The 6,024-nt window shown below is 30.4% G+C and overlaps 1 long non-coding RNA gene across 1 annotated transcript in view; it reads right to left on the bottom strand.

Moving 5' to 3' along the window:
* Positions 1–1,766: 1,766 nt before the first annotated feature.
* The window catches only part of LOC144979106 (uncharacterized), a 5,848-nt gene continuing 1,590 nt past the window's right edge, over positions 1,767–6,024 (bottom strand). The window contains exons 2-3 of the long non-coding RNA XR_013646650.1: positions 4,985–5,116; positions 1,767–3,186 (exon numbers count right to left, since the gene is read on the bottom strand). This is a non-coding gene — a long non-coding RNA (uncharacterized LOC144979106). The remainder of the gene's footprint in view (positions 3,187–4,984; positions 5,117–6,024) is intronic.

Here is a 6,024-nt window from a genome sequence, read left to right on the forward strand (position 1 = left end):
CTACTACTAATAATAATAATAATAATAAATAATAATAATAATAATAATAATAATAATAATAATAATAATAATATAATAATAATAATAATAATAATAATAATAAAATAATAATAAAATAATAAAATAATATATAATAATAATAATAATAATAATAATAATAATAATAATAATAATAATAATAATAATAATAATAATATAATAATAATAATAATAATAATAATAATAATAATAATAATAATAATAATAATAATATAATAATAATAATAATAATAATAATAATAATAATAATAATAATAATAATAATAATAATAATAATAATAATATAATAATAATAATAATAATAATAATAATAATATAATAATAATAATAATAATAATAATAATAATAATAATAATAATAAATAATAATAATAATAATAATAATAATAATAATAATAATAATATTATTGAATAATAATAGAGCTTTTTCCAAGGACTCAACTACGCACCGAGCGAGTTTTTTGTAGAGAGAAGGTTCCTCTAAATCAATCTATTATTTTCTTTGTTAAATTTACTTTACATAGGGGGGAATCCTTAAACTCTTTCATTCCTATCATGACCAGCTATCAAAAAATGGCGGTGGAATATTGTTTTGTCAGAACTAATCAAGACGTCCAGGAAACAGAAGAGACAAGAAAACAATCGCACATAAAATATTTAAAACAGTAAAAGCTAATAAAATAGTACCATTTTTAGGAATCTAAATACATGATAAATATATTTGATTTGTAATCATAGATGTTCGTGCTGACCCAAAACGTGATCCAAAACAAGTTACTCTGACCTAATCTTGGAAAATCCTAACACTTCTTTTAGTAAGAACGTAATCGTTGAATTACTATTTTGTGTACCACTTGTACTTTTAGTAAGAACGTAATCGTTGAATTACTATTTTGTGTACCACTTGTACTTTTAGTAAGAACGTAATCGTTGAATTACTATTTTGTGTACCACTTGTACTTTTTATCTCTCTTTCGTCTGTGTAAAGTTTTAAACCTAAATACCCCAAAGTTTGAAAAGAATTGCATGAAACAACACAGACAAGGCATGAAACAACACAGACAAAGAATAAAACAACACAGACAAAGCATGAAACAACACAGACAAAGCATGACACAACACAGACAACGCATGACACAACACATACAAAGAATAAAACAACACAGACAAAGAATGAAACAACACAGACAAAGCATGACACAGCACAGACAAAGCATGAAACAACACAGAAAAAGCAAATGGAAAAATACTATTAAAAAGAAACAAAAAAGTAATCCCACGAATGAATCAATCCGCCTGGTCAGGGGTTCGAAGCTCAGACCTGATTGTCCATTAACCATATACAAAAATGAATGTGTAATACTGTCCATTTAAACAATATATCTTTAATATGTAATCACTTCAGTGTAATATATTGTAAGCTTATTACAGCAGGTGCGTGGAAGAAGAGATTTAAAGTTTAAGAAAAAACAATAAGTAATTGATGTATAATTAGTTAAAATAATGTTCTCTATGATAATATGTGGGACCATTATAAGTACATTATAATATAGTCCTTTAAAAAGACAATTCTAATCGTTATTTTGTCATAAAAGATGACGTTTTAAAACTAAATATCATCATTAAAAAATCAAAATGATAATTTTTAAAATAATTTTTCACACCTTTAATTTGATTTATTCAAATGACAAAAATGCGTCAAAACTGAAAACCAGTTTAAAAGGCTCCACATGATTTGCATCAAATGACTGGCGGTCATGAAAAAAAAACCCCATAGTCATTACATATTTCATCCCTCAGTCAGTTGTCGCATTTCATTGGTTTGATTCGAGAGAGAGAAGAAAAGAAATACCAATGAGCGATTTACCATCTATACAAACTGCCACGTATCTATTTGTGAGATAAGATTTGAACCATGATAAATCAGATAAGCCGAAAATTGAAATGAAACTTGTCGCAGATAATGGATTGATCGATTGTGTCAAACGCCGTTGACAGATCAAGTAATGTAAAGATAGAAACCTCGCCGCTCTCACAAGTCATAATTAATTAGTAATAATAGTAGTTGTAAGCCTCGCAGTCACTTGCTGGGAATTGTGTGATTTAGCCACATATTTTTTAGAAACCTTAATGAGTACAGCTGCTCTCTCCATCCATGTTGTTAATTGTTCCATTGGTCAAGGTCCTGGGCCAGAGTTTGTAAGGCTGTCAAGATCTTGTTGTGACTTTAATACGGATGGCCTGCAGCTTTTCTTAGTTCTTCAGGAATTAATTCGACCTCATCTGAATCCAGAAATTTCTGATATGTAGAGAGATCCTGGTTCAGGGTAGTTACCATTGATGTTGGTGGTCTCCCTATATATTTTTTGTCATGAAGGAAATATTTTGCCATTGTAGTTTGGGATGGTATAGTATCTTCTGGACGTAAGATGTGACCAAATAGCCTCCATCGCTGTTCTTTTATTATTGTACTCGGGCGTTGGACCCTGGTTCTTTCATAGAGATCAGTATTTGTAATTGTCTCTGGCCAATAGATTCCGATTACGCGAAGCAATTGTTTGCTGTGGAATAAATCGAGACTTTCTACGTTCTTTTTGTAAGGCTCCAGGTTGTCAACATCGGAATCATCAGTGCCTTAAAAATCGGTATTTGTTTATTCTCACTGATTATGTTATTTATATTCCATTAGGTCATTAAAAATTCTTAAAATTGCTTTTTTACGTGCTGTGGTTTTCATGGTAAACAGATTGAAAAGGTTCGATTAGTTCATTTGACTAGAGGTGATTTTTCAAGTGTTTCAGGACAACTTTATCTATCTAACATTTTAGAGAGGAATCGGAGATTGGAGACAGGCTGGTAGCTTTTCCAGATCTTTGACAGTTTCTATATTATAATAAATGGAGTAACTTTTGACGTTTTTGTAACAATAAGGTACCTACACTACCAAATTAAATGGAGTAAATAATGAGTTCAGATACAGAATTCAAAAGAGTGTTTTAACATTTGATCCAAATATTGGTGGGAATTGGGTCAAGGGAGCAGGTTTTAAGAGAACAAGATGTTATAACGTCTTGAATTTCAGATGGTATTTGTCATCCATGGAGCTGTCCACTGCCTGTTGTCCTTTTATGTTTGCAATGCTGGGAGGCTATGAGGAGTGTGGGAGAATAAAAGATTACAAATTAACGTCTTGATAAATACTTAAATATATAATCATCAAAAATGTTTTACAATTTCTATCAAAATAATCTAATTCTTTGTTTGCCACTCTAGCCCATCGTATCAATTGGATTCAATAGTCTGATCTCACGTCGCCCAGCAACGGCGGCCATCATGTTTCTAAACAAAAAAAATCTGTACTTTTTAGTCTTCATGCTGGCGAGAACTTTTCATATGTCTTGTGATCAGAATGTGTAAAAGTCAAAACATGATCAGATTTATAATGTTTTTTTTTCTCCTATGGATACGCTTTATGCTCGTCGGAGAAATATTTCATAAATGGGTCCGCCATTGTTTCGATAATTTGGAGCCAGTTACTAAGTTACCATGCGTCATTACAAGGGAAGTGACGTCACGATTGTTGAAGCGTATTGGGTATTGTGAAGAAGAAGTATTTCTTACAATTAAAGGAACAAAACTGACTGGTCAACAAAGGCATATATTATAACACGTTTACATAAAACTCACTCTCGCCAACAAAGGCATATATTATAACACGTTTACATAAAACTCACTCTCGCCAACAAAGGCATATATTATAACACGTTTACATAAAACTCACTCTCGCCAACAAAGGCATATATTATAACACGTTTACATAAAACTGGACCTCCACATTATATTATTACAATCTCTTGACGATCGGTCACATTCAGTCAACACATTCACAAATTTAACCTTCCATAAACGTCTTAGATAACTTTATATAACCTAGTAAACATACCTAAGAACATTTTGTACCCTATTGATGGCTATTGACATAACTAATCTATTTCCAGTTTACCAAATCCTGTATTTTCGCTTTTATATATATATAAACGTTCACGTCCTGGACATTTGTTGAAATAAATTCTACAGGAATTTCTATCGATTCTATAATATGTGACACGTCGTTTCCAATCAGTGTTATGTCGGAATGAATTAGATATTTTAAAATGAATTTAGAGATGAAATAACAATGAACACCAATTTTATTATAAGTCCTCATCAACCCAATTCCGAAAAGTCAACTCGATTTTTAAAGTTTAGGATTTGGGTCACAAGGAAAGCCTCTAGTTGAAGAGAGAGAATTTCCTTTCTTAATCTTCAATGAAATCAACATGAATAGTTCTGACGGTTTTGACAAATCATTTGACTTGGTCACGTGACTTGGTCACATTCAAGTGGAGGTTGCGTGCTCAAGGAATAGAGATCAGTTACAACAACAACAACAACAACAACTACTACTACTACTACTACTACTACTACTACTACTACTACTACTACTACTACTACTACTACTACTACTACTACTACAACTACTACTACGACTACTACTACTACTATACTACTACTACGACTACTACTACTACTACTACTACTACTACTACTACTACTACTACTACTACTACTACTACTACTACTACTACTTTATCCCACAGAAACGAACATCTCGGCCATATAATGTGAGTGACAATTTATATTTTATATATATATATATATATATATATATATATATATATATATATATTCTGTGTCTTCAATTGCTGTTGAAACTTTAATATTATTTTTTGTTTATTTTACTTTTAACTCCAGAGCAAAAATAATATATTAGTATTTATTATTAAAAGTTTTATCTCTCAAAAGTTGTCACCTTTTTAAAAAGAATAATAAAAGGTTATTTTAAAGGGCCTAAGTGCATGGAAAATGAAAAGATTATGTAATATGAACTGATTGCAATGACTTACTGCAAGCCCCACATGTTTTACGACAGAGGTACTTATAATGGATCGTACCAAAACAAAGTAGGGTATGGTTTTGAAGGAGCTCATTACAGCGTTGATCACCAATTTTGTTTTCACACTTGTTTGGATTAGAATCTATAGCGAAGAAATAAATGAACAAATTAACAATCCGTTGGATTTATGGATGGGTGTTAAACGTTTTATTTTAATTATTACATTCTTTGGAGGACAACGGCTTATTTTCTTTTATCAAGTAATCAATGGAAAGCTTAAAATATTAAATCTTAAATTTCAAATCTCTTTTTTTGAGAATACGTTTGTCACAATTTATATTCTTTAGTTGTGTTCAACACAGTGACTGAAATTACACATGTGTAAATATTATTTTTCAGACTTGATTGTTTTAACATGATATATGATTATTCATGAACAACAACACACACACACACACAAAAACACACACACATATATATATATATATATTATATATATATATATATATATATATTATATATATATATATATATTCGAAAACCAAACACCATGAAATAATAGTGCTCAACCTTTTGATAAAAGCAGCTATTTGTAAAATATAATTAAGTATAATTAGGATTAACTTCTACAATATTGTTTCGAGCATTTGCTCTCATCAGGAAATGAAAGTGGCTATGGTGGTTCGTAATCACATAAAAGGTGTTTGTTTCTATAAAATGTTAGTTCATTATTTCTGTTGAGTGTTGCCATTTTCGGTTTTGTGTTGATGCAGATTTTTTCTTCCAAGCAGAGGATGCAAATCTTAGAAGAGGTGGAGTACGACTGTGCTCTGGAGATAATTTTCAAAGTAATGCGGTGTTGTATGTTTTTTTCTTTGAGGTTCCAAATGTGCTCGCTTAGTGTAGTAGAATTTCGTTTGTGTATGTTTTTGAAGGAAGGTTTATGCAGGTTGTATCTGGTTTTGAATGAACACTCGGTGAGACCAACGTATGTTTCCTGTTTTGTTGTGTCTGGGCGTGTAATTGTAGCTTGATAAATAACGTTTTGCG

This window comes from Berghia stephanieae, chromosome 9 (genome assembly GCF_034508935.2).
Source record: "Berghia stephanieae isolate SIO BIC M18660-M18661 chromosome 9, UCSD_Bste_1.3, whole genome shotgun sequence".
NCBI classification, from domain to species: Eukaryota; Metazoa; Mollusca; class Gastropoda; order Nudibranchia; family Aeolidiidae; genus Berghia; species Berghia stephanieae.